The sequence below is a fragment of the Helianthus annuus genome, chromosome 15, assembly GCF_002127325.2.
Source record: "Helianthus annuus cultivar XRQ/B chromosome 15, HanXRQr2.0-SUNRISE, whole genome shotgun sequence".
Taxonomy (NCBI): Eukaryota; Viridiplantae; Streptophyta; class Magnoliopsida; order Asterales; family Asteraceae; genus Helianthus; species Helianthus annuus.
Window position 1 is genome coordinate 27,539,045 of NC_035447.2, and position 18,057 is coordinate 27,557,101.

The window sequence follows — 18,057 nt, forward strand, 5'->3', positions numbered from 1 at the left end:
AAGTAATTTCGTTTGAAAGCTGAGTTTTTGAATCTTTGAAAATCAAAACATGGATGTAGAAGAATTGTTGGCGTATATGCATTATGAATGTCAGCAGTATATTCCGATAAAGCAAGAAGAAGAAATAGTCTCAGCAAAAGAAGCTTCTGAAAAAGTTCCAGTTTTTGATCATTCGCCTGATGGAGAGAGTGATAATTATGTAGAGGAAATCCGAGAACTTGAATATCTTAAACAACAACTTCCACCTGTAAATCATAATGGAAAGATATTTTATGCAGGTAAAATTGAAAAGTTAAAAGAAAAACAAGCTGCAAAAAGGAAGAATCAAAAGGCGACAATTGTTAAAAAGGAGATCAAGTTTGAGAAAGAAGAATCTGAAAAGCCTGTATCTGTGAATCTTGAACTAGTGTTAAAGAAAAAGGTTGCAAAAGACGCACCTATCTTTGATTATTTATCAGAAGAAGAGAGTAAGAATGAAAGTGTTCATGAGGAGAAGAAACAGGTTGAAAAGATTTCAACTTTGAAGGTTAAAGATGAAACTGATGATAAACAGATTCCTGGGAAATACTTAAACTGTGAAAAATCTGAATCAGACAATGCCAAACTCTTGAAGTATGCGGAAAGTTTGGCATTGGAAATAAAAAATTTGAAAGATGAGAAGAAATCTGATGATAAACAGATTCTTGAAATGCAGGAAAACTGTGAGAAGCTGAAATCTGAAAATTTCAAACTGTTAAGTGATTTGAACAGTTTGACATTAGAAAACAAAGTTTTGAAAGAAAAAGAAAAAGAATTTGAAAGCAAAATGAAATTTTCAAAAAATGAAGATTTCTGGATAAAGCTTGAAAACAAAAATTTGAAAGTAAATGAAACAAAATTTCAAGAACAATTAAAAGTTTTAGAAAATGAAAAATCTGTTCTTGAAAACAATAAAATTAAAAATGAAAAGACAATCAAGTCTCATCTTGAGAGAATATCTCAGCTTGAAAATGAAGTTGAGAATTCAAGAAATAAAATTGATGAGCTTGAAAATAAATTGAAAGGTTTTATAACCTCGTCAGAATTTCTGAATCATCCTTGTCCAAAGCCAATCAATTATGTTCCAATAAGTGACAATGTCACAAATTTTGATAAAGTCAAAATTGAAGATTGTGATGAGAAAACTGATGATGAAATTGAGAAAAAGAAAATCTTCTTGGAATTAAGAGAAAAATTTCAAGAAACTGTTCCGCAATCAATTGAAAAAGGTGAATGCTCTACGCAAAAACCTTTGAAGAAGAAAGTAGAACAGAAACAAAAAGTTAAAAATTCAGAAAACACTCAAAATAAAAATAAAAGCTCATCAGTTCAATCATCAAATCGTGATAAAAAATCACAAAAATCAGAAAATCAAAACTAAAAAATAGTTGGTAATAGGTGGTGCAGGTTTGACCACAGTGCTTCAAAGCCAAATCCAGCTTTCAGGAGGAGTGATGATTATCAAAAAGCCAGAAAATGCTATGATCTGAGTGTTTGGTGTGAGAGTGGTGAATGGTACGATAACAAAGTGTGTTACTCTTGTGGTGTTCAAGGACACATTGCTGTTAACTGCCAAAGTTGGAGGTTTGAGATGAGAAGATGCTTATAATGCCAAATCAAAGGCCATATTACAAGAGATTGCCCAATGAGATCAAATGGAAGATCGAGGGCTAAATCTCATAAAATGGCAAAGAAACCAGTCAAAGTCAAAGAAAAGCCCAAGGAACAGAAAGTTCAGAAAGTGAAGCTTTCACAAGGGCAGAAAGACAGACTGAGGAAGAAGAGGAAGAAAGCACGAGAATATCTCGAAAGGATTTTGTCCTCAGATACATCAAGAAAATCAGACAGCAGTTCTGATAAATCGTCTTGCTCTACAAAGAATGATAAATCTAGCAAAACAGATTCATCATATACAAATCTGAAGACATGAGAGAAAGGGAAGAAAGAGAAAGTGGTTAATCAAAAGATTAACAAAACAAAGAAAGTGAAATGTTCACTTCCTGGTGATGAATTTGTTTCCCCGGAAACAAAAGAGCCAGTTGTTGGCAATGATCTTGACTCGATAAAGTCAAAGGAGCCACGTTCAGGCAATGAATCTGGTTTGTTAAAACCAGAAAAGCCAGTGGTTGAGGTAAAAAGTGATGATTCCGGTTTGACAATGAATGATCAAAATTTTCCATCATTGTCAAACGGAATTTCAAAAGCACCTACGAATCGTCAGGCTTGGGTGAAATTGTTTAAATGAAAAACCTGACTTGTCGGAGTTCCCAGGTTGGTAAGCGTGGAACATGAATCGGCATATTTCTTGAGAAATTCACTTCGGTGATATTTCGATTGACAAGTGGCTAATCAAGGACATTAAATTGTACTTGATTTTCTACAAGTAGTTTTTGGTGTTAAAATCGGAAAATGATAAATCTACATGTGGTTAAAAGGAACAAGGTGATGTGATGTCCCCGAGCATACAAATGGTATCAACAAAACTAATTTTTCCGGAAAAAACATTTTGATTAAAACAAACTTAAGTGTTTTGAAATCATAATGGGAAAATAGTTTGTTGTAAGGGGGAGTTCTGATTGTTAAGCCAAGTGAATGGAGAATTGAAGTGATTCTCATCATGTTGTCATTTTTGTATAGTTTTCAAATTTTCCCAGAAAATCAAAATTGAGATATATTTTGATTTTAGGGGGAGTAAAATTTTTGTTTTGAAAATTTGAAAATGCCAAAAACATTGAAAAAAAATGCAAAAATGAGTTTTGTTGTGAAAAAGGGAAAATGATAGTACATCAGCTAGACAGTTGCAGTATGTTAAAGAAATGTAAAGTTTTAAAGCATTAAGCAATCTCGCTGATGATGTGCTGATAGGTTTTTACACATTAAGTAAATTTGATCAGGATATAAACATAAATCATAAACTTGCTTATTTCGTGGGGAACGTCTCTCGGATATTTAGATAACCCCTGAAATCCTGTTTGAAAGACGCTATTTCTGACATACTAGGTCTTTGTACGTGATGATATCTGGGGTATTATACCAGGACTTCTGATTTTGCGGAAGCAATAGCCTAATCCTCGTATAATACTTTACAATAGCTTTAATCTTAAAGCCAACCCTCAGTACAAAAATGATGACACATTGAAAAATGTTAATCATGTGCTGTTGAAATAAAAGATCTCCTAAAGGGGACCCACCTAAAGTCGAGCCGTCATCTCTTTGCTGAACGGAAGTTCTGACCTGAGCTCTCACGGTTTCGCATCTGCCCCTTAACAGATATCATTAGTGTGCACTCACCTGTAAGACTGAATATAGTTGTCTGGATACGGGAGTATATTCTGAGATGGTACACCCGTATAAGTTAAGATCTTAAAACACTAAATGCGTACCCTGGACAGATTGAAATGTGTGTAAAAATTTAAAAAGGATCAGTATATCAGCAATCTAAGCGAATTGTTTAATTCTGAATATGAAATCAAAGCTTAACGGTACTTGTAACTTGTCAATAGCTAATATGATTCCCTGACACAAACTCATAAAAATAGTGTCTGTAAATATTTCTTTACAGCTTTCATAAAATTCATAAAAATTCCAAAAAGTTTTTCGACAACTGATGTTGGAGAGCTGATATTCAAAATTCCAAGTGCTAAGCAGGATGAACTACGAATTGGGAAAAAGTGTGTTGAAAATGTGAAGATTCTGAAATGATTAAATAGGTTCATTAACTTGAATTTAAAGTTTAATGTTAACCTGCAAAATGATCTTCATAGCCTATAAATGATAAATCTGTTTATCTTATTAGTGTTTGAGATTTATGCAGGAGATGAGCTGAACAGAGGTAAAGCCAGGATGCAATCTCAAGGCAATAGCTAATTCCAGACAGCGATCCCAGCATGATGAGAGGGGGAGTCTGACGAGGTTAGAGCCAAAGAGATAGATACTGGAATATCATTCAAACAGACCGATCAAGATTGAAGAGTGGTCTTGTTGAAGACTCTCACTGAAGATTCCGTCAATATTCAAGGGGGAGTCTGTTGGTGCAGTTGTCTGTCGACTTCATCTTCGTTTGATTCTTTGATCGGAATGGACAGATCATGGCACGTTGTACGAGAAAATGTCGAAATTAGGTTTAGAGCTAATTCCGCACGAAATTACCAAGGGTAATTCCGTACGAAATTAACATATCTAATTCCGCATGAAAGTCTAATCTCGTTTGTATTCTAATTTCGTGTGAACCAGTAATTCCGCATGAGACATGTTCATGCGGAATTATTTGTCTATAAATAGGTGCTAGGTCTAGTCATTCCGTACGAAATTAGTCCCGGTGAGCCGAAGTGTCTACTGAATTGTAAACCGTGTGTTTTCAATAAAATAGACAGTTAATAGTGATTCCGGTGTCGTACAAGCTAAACGAAGACTATTTCAATGAATTCCGCCTCTGAACTAGTCTGAGAACACTTCTGATCGACTCGTTTTGGGTCTGAAAACGATCCTACAGGTTTAAAGACTACAAAGATCAAGAGTGTAAATTCATCTCCAACTTACAAAGATCAAAGCATGATACATCAAGAAAACTGATTAACGACTAAAGGGGTAATTAATCAAAGCTTAACAAGTTAACATTTCTTTAAGGGTAAATTACTTTTTGAGTCCGTGTGTTTTAGTGGTTTTAAGTAGTTGAGTCCAAAAGCAAAAAGTTTAACGACCTGAGTCCCTATAAGCGTTTTCATTAACCATTTGAGTACTTTTGGATCCAAATTTTAACCTTTTGAGTTCAATTTTTTGGACTCAAATCGTTATAAAATGAACAAAATTGGACTCAAAACGTCATAAAATAAATGGCTAGGGACTCAAGGCGTTAAACTTTTTGATTTTGGACTCAAGTGGTTAAAACCACTAAAATACAGGGACTCAAAAAGTAATTTACTCTTTCTTTAATTAAAACAAGTAAAGTACCAATTGAATCAAACTAGTTGGAAATTGGAGGGACTTTAAACTTCAAAATCGAAAGAAAATAGTTGGGTTTTGTTTTCAATTTGTGGGATGTAATCATCGTGGGTGACAAAATGTTACCATAAATGTAAAGAAAGAAACCATGGTTCAACAAACCACCACTATGCTTTGAAAAGTAAATATCCATCTTGACATATGTTAAAGGGTTGCTTTGAAATGTGAAAAGTTAGAGGTATTGTTGTGGAAAAAATGTTGATGGCTGAATATAGTCGTTACATAATGTTCAAGAATTCAAATGTGCTAAAAGACAAAATTTTGGTGATCCACGGTTGATCCATCGACAGTGGATTAGTCAGTGATTGCTTTCTTGTTTATTGTGCTTTTCCTATAAATACAGGTCTCAACTAACCTTTTCCACTCACCTGTTTTGCTCATAATACTTTCAAATATACATATAATTAATATCTCTCTAGTTCCCTTGATCTTAACACATCTAATCAATGAGAGATTGAAGATCAAAGATCAAGTAGCAAAAATAAGAAATTGTGGTTCAACTAATATATTCAGTTTCTTGTAATTGTGAGGTTATCACTAGCTTGTTAGCATGATACATTTGTGAGGGATGTTACCATTAATTGGTGATCGTTGTAAACAGTTGCTTAACATAGTGTGGTGAGTTTAAACGCTATCTTGACATATTGTTGTAAGGAAATTCAGTATCTTAATTTGATATGGTGAATGTTTGTAAAAGTGTAAAGACGTAATATCTGGACAAAGAGTGTTGAAGAAGGTGTTTACTACCTTGGATTATTAAAGGATTGTAAAGGCACACTATCTTGACATAGTGTTGTTGAAGAAGATGATTACTACCTTGGACTAGTTAGAAGTTTGTACTAGTGATATTTTCCATTTAAAAGAGATGTTTAGTAGGGCAACTCTCGATTAGAGAATTAATGAGAGAACGTAGAGTGTATTAGTTAACATCCACTTGAACCTCTGTAATTGGTTTTTTTCTTTTTTACCCTTAACTCTTTACATTCATTGTCTATTATCAGTTTTGGGTTTCAAACACGTTTAGACCATTCGAATTACTGACTAATCAAAGAAAATTTTAAGATAACCTATTTACCCCTAGTTTTCCACAATATGTGCTTGTGCTACTAACTTTGTTTTGCAAGCATTCATTACATCAGTGCACATTTTGAGGGGAAGCTTACTTGCGAGCGACCTTTTCTAAGCATTTCCTCTATAAATCGGTTTTGTCATTGATTCCCTTAAAACTCTTTACTTACTTGCAATTCTCTTTGATTAAAGTTCCAACAAGTGTATTTCTATACAAGTTTGTGTTTAAACAACTAAAATTTTAAGAAAACCTGTTCACCACTTCTGGCTCTCTCTCTCTCTGTCTACACACACACATGATAGAGTTCTGTTACAAAATATAAAACTCCTAAAAGGTGTATAAAGTCATAAAACATCATAATGTTAGCCATAAAACACACACCCAAAACCCACAAATAACAAATTGAAGATTACTAAAACACCACAATCAATAAAAACTTCAAACACACCATCCTAGAATTATGAATATAAAACACCACAACATAATCAACATCAAACACCAAAATGTTAGTGATTTGATAATCAGAGTCTAATCATCCATAAGACAAAACAAAACCAACATATATGGTGTTTTAGTAATCTTCTCTCTATTATTTATGGGTTTTGGGTGTGTTTTATAGTTGACATTATGATGTTTATGACTTTTTACACTTTTTAGGAGTTTTAGACTTTGTAGCCAACTCCTAGTCTATATGTGTGTGTGTGCGCGCACGCACGCGCTATGTGTGTTATGCAAATGTCTCATGATACATACGCTTTACGATCTTGTCCTTTCTTTTCAGAAAATATAGATTGGTACCCGTTGTTTGCACATTGTAAATTCACTAACACGTATAATAAATATGTATGTACATTAGTAATTTTTCTTTTCACTAATTATTTAATGTATATAACTAAGTCGAGATAAGATGATCTACATAACTAAAAGGGCAAGGGGTGTCCGTATCTATCATGTTATATGGTGCAAACAGCGGGTACCAATCTATATTTTCTGAAAAGAAATGACAAGATCGTAAAGCGTACGTATCATGAGACATTTGTGTAACACACATAAATATGTATGTACATCAGTAATTTTTCTTTTTGCTAATTATTTAACATATTTAACTAAGTCGAAATAAAACAAGGGGTGAGCAAAAGGCAAAACCCAACCCTACCCGACTATTACCCGACCTGACCCAAGAATCGATCAAACATAAAAAACATAACCGATTCACTACCCTATTTATTGCGTCGGTTTCGGGATTTTATGTAATCGGGTTTGTCGGGTACCAAGTATAAGTAACGACCCGACATATTTCATTTTTCAGCATGTTTTGTCATGAACATGGGAAGGCTATTGTACATTCACAAACCATCTGATAAAGAAGAAACACAACATTCTCCTTGATTTCGACCTTATATACTTTAATCCATGTTTCTATTTCAATGCATTGATGGTAATGAGTTATTTCTTGGTTAATTTTCATTCAAATGTTATTGATAGTCATGCCTAATCTGAACTAATTTGATCATGCAAGTATAATATGTTTGCTACATATTAAGTAGTTCTGTAATAATTGATACGAATTTGCAAGTATTTTATGCTTGATGGGGTGTTTATGCTTCAGTCTAATGTCTATTATACCTTCTTGCATTTGCGTTGACTCTGAAAAGTTAACTGTTATACCTTCTTGTTATTCGCTTTGACTCCGCAAAGTCAAGTGTTATACCTTCTTGTTATTCGCTTTGGATGTTATACATTCTTGCATTCGCTTTGACTCTGAAAACAACAATAAAACGACACCGAATAAAAAAATAATGATACAGATTAGATCACGTACCTCGTCAATGAATACCAACCAAGAAGTTGACTGCAAATGCAGATGGTTTCTTTCTCTATACGAATGTATCTGTGGGAACATCATGCAACCTTTGTATGTTATATATTTTAGGGATTCAAGCCCCAATTGCTACTGGGCTAGCGGTCTTTTTTAAGTAACACATTAGTTCGGTCCATAGGTCAAAGTCGGGTTTCACCATGAAAAAAACCGAGAACCGACCTGACCCGATTTTATATGAAAAAACTGGAACCCATCTAAATACCTAGGTGCTTGGGTTTGGGTCGGGTTGGGTATATTTTCGGTTCGATTCTTGGTTATTTTCAGTCCGGACCTAAACTTGCTCACACCTAGATAAGACGATCAACATAACTAAAAGGGCAAGGAGTAACCATCTATCATGTTACATTAAATATAAACATGGTGAATCTAACGACCCTGCATAAATTATTTATTGATGCGTGAAGCCAACGACATCATTTTTCTTTTAATTTCATTCTTCGAGTTACCGTTGTTACGGCAGTTATTTTAACAGAGAAAATGTACAATCAATATAATAAATGAGTGATGATATTTAATTATTATTTGGTGCAGTTTTTAAAATTAAAATTATTATACAGGCGCTGAAATATTTAAAGATATTAAATATTTGAGTGTTTGACTGGGCATAATTTGGAACTTTTATATTTATTTGAAGGTGATACTTTGGTTGGTTTGTGATTCAAGTTATTGGGACCCCTGTTTCATACATATCTCATGTCACTGGTACTCTCAAATGTTCCCCAGGCCCCAACTTGCATCTCAAAAAATATTATATTCTTGCAACTTTTGAATTTTTGATAATAACACAATTATATATGATAATTCAACTTTCACGGGCACGCAATGTGGCGTATGTACAGATGTGTATTTTCCGTGTGGCGTATGTGCAGATGTGTATTTTCCGTTTGTGGTGGTGGTGTTCGTGGCGTTTTTTTGTCCGTCATGGAAGCCCTGTTAAAATTCAACTAAAAACTTTTAGAAGTTTAGTTTTAGCTAACCTACCACTTAATGTAACTTAGACATATATGTTTTCTTAGTTTGTCATGAAAGTTATTTTTTTAAAGGCTGTTATGAAAGTTAAACAAAATTCAATGGGACAGTGACATTGTTTTTCTTTTCTTTATTTTTATGTACTATCACATTAAGAATACATAATATATTCCCCAACTTATATTTTTCTTTTTGTGTAATATAATTAAGCTGCTCTTTTCACTATTTCAAATAATAATAATAATAATAATAATAATAATAATAATAATAATAATAATAATAATAATAATAATAATATTCTTCATGTCAATGGCACATGATTTTTCTTGAGACAAAAGCAATTTGATTTCATGTAAGAGAGATGGATACACATGAGCTGTTCCAGACTTCCTTCTGTTTCATAATATTTTCTTTTAATTTAAATTTTTGTTTCATGTCAATGGCACTTTCATATTTGACTATGAAAGTCAAGCCTGCAGAACTTAAATTCTAAAAAACTAACAGAAAGTGTGAAATTACTATGAAGCCCTTGGGGATGGGTAAGAAAAGTCAGCTTGTAATTTACATATTTCTGTAAGTTTAAATTGCCAGGGATGGGACATGGACCACCATACCCTCTTGTTTTCAGTCTTGAAAGACTTGCACTTTTATTTTTATTTCATTAAATTACGATTTTGGCCTCTGTACTTATATCACTTTTACTCTTTTAGCTTAAAAAAGTTTTTTTTTTTTTAAATCTAAGCCTCCAACGTCTTTTTTTCTAACCCTTTTAACCTCTAACGTCTTTTTTCCTAACCCTTTTGCCCCTGACATTTAATGGATGAGGTTAGTGTTAGGGCGAAAAGGGTTACAAAAAAGACGTTGGGGGTTCAGATGTTAAAAAATTCTTTTTTTGGCTAAAAGGGTAAAATGGATATAACCACAGGTGCCAAAATTGTAATTTACTCTTTTTATTTTATGGTCTTCTTTAAATTATATATAGAGTAAATTACGATTTTAGCCCCTGTGGTTATATCACTTTTACCTTTTTAGCTCAAAATTTATTTTTAACATCTGAGCCCCCAACGTCTTTTCTTAACCCTTTTGGCCCCTAACACTAACCCCATCCATTAAATGTTAGAGGCTAAAAGGGTTAGATAAAAAAACGTTGAGGGTTCAAATGTTAAAAAATTATTTTTTGGGCTAAAAGTGTAAAATCGTAATTTACTCTTATATATATATATATATGTATATATATATATATATTGTGAGGTTCATTGGGGAACACTAAAAAAGTGGGGAACCGACTCAAACGAACTCTGATTGGACTCATTCCAGCGGCTTTAGAACCGTCTCGTCGAACCCTAACTAGTATCTCTTAACCCTAAATCATAACCCCTAAAACCTAAATATATTAGGGTTTGGCTTTTAGGGTTTAGCTTTAGGATTTAGCCTTAGGGTTTAGCTTTAGGGTTTAGAGTTTAGCTTTAGGGTTTAGCTTTAGGGTTTAGCTTTAGGGTTTAGCTTTTAGGATTTATAGTTTAGATTTTACAGTTTAGCTTGTGTTTTAGCCTTATTTTTTAGCTTTAGGGTTTAGAGTTTAGGAGTTAGGATATAGGGTTTAGGGTTAAGAGATCTTAGCTAGGGTTCGACGAGTCGGTTCCAATGCCGCTGGAATGAGTCTAATCGGAGTTCGTTTGAGCCGGTTCCTCGCTGTTTCCCACTTTTTTAGTGTTCCCTAATGAACCTTCCCATATATATATATATATATATATATATAGGAAGGTTAACGTACATTACGGCTTAACGTACATCACGTACGACAGATAATTACGCACGTTCATTTTAAAATCACGCACGTTATAACTCAAAAATCCAAAATCACGCATGTTGAAACACAATAATCACGCATATTGAAGTACGTTAAGCCGTAATGTACAATATACTTTCTATATATATATATATAGAGTAGGGTTCCTACGGAAAGTGTGTTTTTCCTAGAAAGTCTAGGAAGCGATCTTGTCCATCCGATTGGTGTGTTTAAGGGTTGAGATCAAATCAATGGCAATCTTGTAATAATTTACTATATTTAATAGATTGTTTTAAATGAGGAGGGGCAATTTCGTCCTTATGTGTGTTTTAAATCAATCAAAAATAACCGTCAGAGATATCACATCTCCTTAATACACGTCATTTTCCCTCTCTCTCTCTTTCTCTCTCTAAAATCATACCAAAAATACAACGAAAACCCTCTAAAATCATACCAAAAATACCTAAAATCATGGATCAAGATAAGAGCTTTACCAACTTCTATATATGTAAGATCTTCCCAACATTGTGTTCTGTGTTTTAGTAGGCGATTAGGGTTCAATCGTGTTCTACATTGAAGTAATTGCTGTTTGAAGGGAAGAGATTCAAAGAACAGAGGGATTTGAACAAGATGGATGGAAGCAGAGATGAAGTCGCCGGAAGAAAAGTTGAAGTTGCTGGAAGCATAGTTTAAGTCGCAAGAACCCTAGGTGTGTGTTTAAAATAACAAATGTTTGTAGGTATTCCGTTTGTTGTGGATGACTCTGCTTGCTGGGGCGAAATCTGCTGATGTAAAACACATTTGTATGAATCTGCTTGCTGTTAAAACACGGCTGTATGAATCTGAATTGCTGTTAAAACACAGCTGTATGAATCTGAATGATAAAACACATTTGTATGAATCTGCTTGCTGTTAAAACACAGCTGTATGAATCTGAATTGCTGTTAAAACACAGTTGTATGAATCTGAATGATAAAACACATTTGTATGAATCTGCTTGCTGTTAAAACACAGCTGTATGAATCTGAATGATAAAACACAACTGTATGAATCTGCTTGCTGTTAAAACACAGCTGTATGAATCTAAATGATAAAACACATTTGTATGAATCTGCTTACTGTTAAAACACAGCTGTATGAATCTGAATTGCTGTTAAAACACAGTTGTATGAATCTGAATGATAAAACACATTTGTATGAATCTGCTTGCTGTTAAAACACAGCTGTATGAATCTGAATGATAAAACACAACTGTATGAATCTGCTTGCTGTTAAAACACAACTGTATGAATCTGAATGCTAAAACACAACTGTATGCATCTGATTGCTGTTAAAACACAACTGTTTGAATCTGAATGCTAAAACACAACTATATGAATCTGCTTGCAGTTAAAACACAGTTGTATGAATCTGAATGTTAAAACACAATACCAAGAACATGCTGATAGATTCCAGCAAGAAAACGAAGGAAAGATTGATATTAAGTGAGATAAAAAATCGAAAACAAAAAATTCCGGAATTTATGGATAGTTAGTTATTGAAGATAATTTCCTAAAATAAAAATAGATTGTGAAAGTACATAAATGCCCTTTTAGATAAAATCCTTCAATGCCACATGTCGCGTTCTTATTGCTTCCTAGACTTTCTAGGAAAAACACACTTTCCACCCAACTCCTACTCTATATATATATATATATATATATATATATATATAGGAGTAAGATCCGTTAGGAATCACTCTTTATTGCGAGAACCGTGAGAACCAATGTGAACACAACCAAAAATACCTAAAAATAGCTAAAAAGTACACAATTTTTTTTAACAATTTTTATAAAAAAAATCGCTACTTTTATTAGCAAAAAAAAAAAAAAAAAAACTTTGTGTGTTTTTTTTTTTTAATTTTTTAGATTTTTTTTAAGTTTTTTTGGGGTTTAGTTTTTAGCATTTTAGCTGGGGGGGGGGGGGGGTTAGGTTTTTTTAGCTATTTTAGATTGTGTTCACATTAGTTCTCGCGGTTCTCGCAATAAAGGTGGTTCTCGCATGAACCCTACCCTATATATATATATAGGGTAGGGTTCTAGAGTGAACAACCTCCCAAGAGTGAACCGCGTGAACTGATCTTGACCCTTGTTTTTTATGATCTTGAGATTTTAAATGAGTGGCATGATTGTAATTATTTGGTTAATTTGTACTATTTAATTAAATACAAAAGGGTATATTTGTAACTACACTATTATGTAATCCCATAAATATCTCTATATTTTAAGATTATCAAATCCCTTTTTAATTTACCTTTTATTCAACTCTCAAATCTTCTCTTTCTCACCTTCATCGCCGACAGCAAAAGAAACCCAGAAGACGATCGTCGAACTATCAAATCGCTGGAATACACATCTGATTTTCAACCACTAAAGGTACACGATGCTAAAGTCTTAATGTTCTTATGTTTCAGAAAGTGGTTACACATCTGATTCTCAAATCTTAGTGCTCTGTTTTTATGAGATTTTAGGGTGTTTGTGGGGTTGAGTTTTTGTAAAATTGTTTATGTACACCTGTGTATAGCGTGCCTAATAAGGTTAGAAATCATTGATTGTACAAATATGCTGAGTTTTTGTATAAATGTTTAATTTTTTTGAAATATAATGTTGATTTAACATATAAGTGGATTGTGCTATGTTTTTATACCATTTTAGGCTGTTTGGTTGGTTGATTTGTTGTATAATTGGTTATGTACACATGTGTATAACGTCCATAAGTATACATTTAACAAAATTAGTAGAGTGTGCTCTGTACACATATGTATTGTAGCAGGTATTTTGTTATGCTAGAAGTGTACATTTGTTAGGTGTTAATCTTATGAATGAGAAGTTATAAATGTGTATACATGTGTATTATGCTCTGTTTGAGGCAGGTGTACACATTGTGTTTGTTTTATACTTCTTCTCATAAATTCAAATTGAAAGTTAGGGTTTGTTTAATCTGCTCAAATCATTGTTGTATAATGAAGTTTTGGTCCGATTATGTGTTTTGATCAGTCATTGTTATAGTATATCAGTAATTTTCATGAAAAATATGGGCTAATTTAAGAGGATTGTTGATTATACTCTGTTTTTAGGCATTATTTGTGACATGTTGCTGTTAGGCTTTTAGGTAGCTTGAGATGATTTATGTTGCCTTGAAGTACACATGTGTATGTCGTTCATTAGAGTTTCGAGTTCATTAGCGTACACATAGTTTGTGTATTTTAAATGTAGTAGCATTAGGAAGGTTCATTATAGTCCTTTGTACACATGTGTATTTTCCGTGATACACATGTGTATGATACTGTTATACATATATGTATATACATAATGTACACATTTGGTAATGTAGTTTATATAGCTAATACTTTATTGAGCAGGCAATTTGTGTTCGAAACCGTATCTGGTGTTAGGTTGTATCATTTCTAGATGAAGGATTTTCAAGAAAGTAAGTGGATTAATGCTGGAGTCGTCAATTGCTTTGCATCAATGCTAAACCATGACGAAAATGAGGGAACAAATGAAGTAAATATTTTCGAGGGAAGCTGATAAAATCAGGGGGAGAAAGTCGTGATTGTTTTGCCATACTGATTGTTTTGTAAGTGTAGCCATGTTATTCTAAATTTGAAAATTCGTATGATGAAGTACGCATCATAGATTAACATCTATACAATGTTGTTTGATTTTTGGTGGGTTCAGGCTGAAGATATGTTATTGAATAAAAAATATGGTGATTCGCAACGTGTTGAAAAATTAAAAAGTGCCTTATTGCTGGTGGTTGAGAAAAAAGCGTCATTAATGAGTTTGTCGGAATATTGTGTAGTATGTTTCCTGATTCTCGAATATGGTCATTTTTTCTTGGTTTGCTTTGATCTTGAGAACACAGCGATAACAGTCATCGACAACATGGCTGTAGAGGAAAGCCCCATTCATCTAATCAACGATAACGGTTTTTTCAATAAGACCACGCCGTGTAAAGTGGTAAGCAACATCTGAACACATATAGTATTATTCCTAAGGGGACATACTAGAACTGATTATGACATGATCTTTGATTTCAGAAGGATGTTTTCACAAAGTATAGGAAGCTGGTTAATCATCCAAAGTATCGGCAGATTGAAAAAGCAGTGCCACAAAGGTTGGATTTTGAATGGAAGACGGTCGGCAACACTGTAACACCTCGGAAATTTGCGTCCATTAATGCATTGACACGTGGCATAGTCTTTGGATATGTGAAAACATACTTTAGAGGGACTAAAGTTGACAAACAGTGAAACTATGGAACGTAAGGGTCCAAAGAGTCAACAATGGATAAATAGGCTCTACAATAACCCTACATGGTATTTATAACCCTAAACGGATAAATCATGGATCATACAAAGCGGAAAATGAAAGAAAGTGAGGAATTGCAAACTACAGGGGCCAATCGTGTCAACATGTTGAATTTATACCTCTGAGTGATCTTTTGGCAAACCCGAAGCTTTGTAATGATAAAATATACTCACTAGAATATGTGGTAAAAATTTCATGAAGTTTCGTGATCGTATGAGAAAGTTATGATCAAAACCGTGCAAGAAGGGCTAAATGCGTCAACGTCGAATTTCATGACTTTTCGGGTGAGCGCAAAGTTACCCAAGGACTTTTCCATGTTTGTAAATGTCCCAAGGTCCTTAAAAATCAAGTTTGAGGGTCTAATGAGCATGATTGATAGCCAAAACCTTGTAGCAAAGGACCATGGACCAAAACTTCAACATTAAAAGAGATTTGAGGATCAGATGGGGCTAGGCGTCACACCTAGGGCCCTAGGCGTGACGCGAGGCCTGCCCAGCGACAGAAATCGGGTTATTGCAGTTAAGGGCCTGATTCCGAGTTGTAACCAGCTGTTACCCACTCTAAAGCCTCACCAATCAACTTACATGCATCTAGGGGCACTTGTAACCATCTTACAACATCCCTAGGCTATTGTGGCAGTTCCTAATGAGATCAAAGTTCCATAAAAGGGGTCTTGTAGTTGTAAACATTCAAGACTTGCATTCTCAAAAATTCACAAGAGCAATTCTGGAGTTCTCTGGTCATCATCAAGGGTTCATAGGGCTTTGTACTTGTTATTAGGACTCTTGTAAGTGTTCATAACCTGCTCTAATTCGTTCTAGCTTAGTTATTCAACCGAAAGTCAATCCGTCGTAAATTTAGTTTGACTTTTCGAGTAAACGAAAATGGCTCAGTCATTTCTCGAATTGAAAGTACCTACAAGTTGGTATTTATGTAGGTAGCAAACCCTCAAAGGGGTATTTTCAGATTCTCACTCTAAGCATGATGATTGTCGAGTCAAAGCTTTTCTTAAAAAGTCAACAGAATGTGTTTTTGCAAAATTTAGCATAAATGGTAATGTAGGTTACATGCAACCTGTTTGATCATCAAAATAGCTTTGTAATTAATGTAAGAACATGTTTTATCATGATCAACTCGACAATTTTCAGTATAAACCCGGATCGGAATCGAAAGTCTTATAAAATGACTTTTTCTTTGACTCTCGATTCGGATCCGTGCATGCATGTTTGAGATCTGCCTTAGAGCTTATTTTGGACCATTTTTATATATGTACAACTCTCTGAGATTTTACAAACTTGGTTCAACACTTATCCGATTCATATGCATGTTACCGGTCTATGCTTAAATAAGACTATTTTGCCTTTTTTGCTATAAAACACGATTTTTGAAAAAGTGAAAGAGTAGAAACGTTGGCTACTGATTTATAAACTTGCACCAAGAATTTGATATCAGTTTGAGGTCCAGATTTAGAGTTATGCTCAATATCGTAATTTGAAAGCTTTATGTTAAGTAAACGGCGTAATTAGCGTATAGCCTATTTAAACCCACTTTTTGATATAAAACTTTTTACCCACTGATGTTATATAATATTTTGGGATTTTTGATGATTTTTATTTAATTTTTGGCTGAGCATAACATAGGTCTCTAAGTTTAATTCGGTAAATACCGAATTTACCCTTTTAAGCCATAAAATGAGTTTTATAAATCTTTTTGACCCCAAACCTTTTTCCACTGATTTCATTTGTTAAATAAATTATTTTGAGCATTCTGGAAATATAAAAATATCAGCCTTCTTTTGAATATCCGGAAACGGCTCTAAATCGCCTATTTAAGCGTTTTTAACGCCTAGTATGCACTATAACCATATTAAACATATAAGGTTGATACCTACTGATATTCTTAGTATATTTTTATAAAATAACAGTAAGTATAAGTTTTTGAACTCAGGTTTCCAGTTTTGACACTTTTAGCCCTTGTGAAATTACCAAAATACCCCTAAGGTGCATAGTTTGATTTTAAATGATAAGTTTCATATATGGGACATACCCTACTGTTATAATATGTTAAATTAAGTATTTTTACTGTATGAATCAGACCTACAACTCAGATTACAAATTTAACTCTTTTATAATCTTTTAAATGACCAAAATGCCCTTATAAGGCATAAGTTGAGTTTAAATTCATTCGGGGCATAATAGAACATAACTTACCGATATTATGACATATTTAGAGCATATTATCTCATGGAACTTGCATATGACTCTTATGGTTACCCGTAACGCTCTTTTAGCGTTCGGTTCGGTTTATGTAACTAGTTTGCATAAATTGACCGAAACGGGTCAAACATTATCATTTTTGTCTCAAAATCCAGAATGTATTTAGCATACCATATTATACAAGTATTCAAACTTGTCGGGTCTAAATCACGTTCTATCCGGTCTTCGCTTAATCGTGCGTTTGAACCGTATCGTCCTTAAAACTAACCGGTCTAAGCTTAGGCTTAAATAAAGACCCGTTAGAAGTCTAATAGGTTATTATAAATCTTTGTTCCAGAATAGAAGGACCAGTAAAAGCTACCTTCACTTGCTAGTTGTGATTTATACTTACCAAGGTAAATACTTTTAACTTATTTTCCCTATACGGGCTTGGGATACGGTATCTAAAATACCGCTTGGTCCGGCATCGAATTCTTTAATCGAATAGAGGTTAAATTTATTGAGATGCCTTGTTTTGAATGTGTTTTATTGCTTAAAGCCTTTGGGAGGTTAATGACCATGTCCCGGATATCCTCGGCATTATCTTACGAGATAGCCACGACCTGAGCACGAGGTGTAGGCGTACACCCGTCAGTGTATAACTCTATATTGTGGTGTGTCTATTAATCTTTAACCCGGTCTACGGATCGGGCTACTAAACGCATAAGTAACATGTAAATCCCTTACAAGATTATTATAAATAATTACCCCAAGTTATAAAA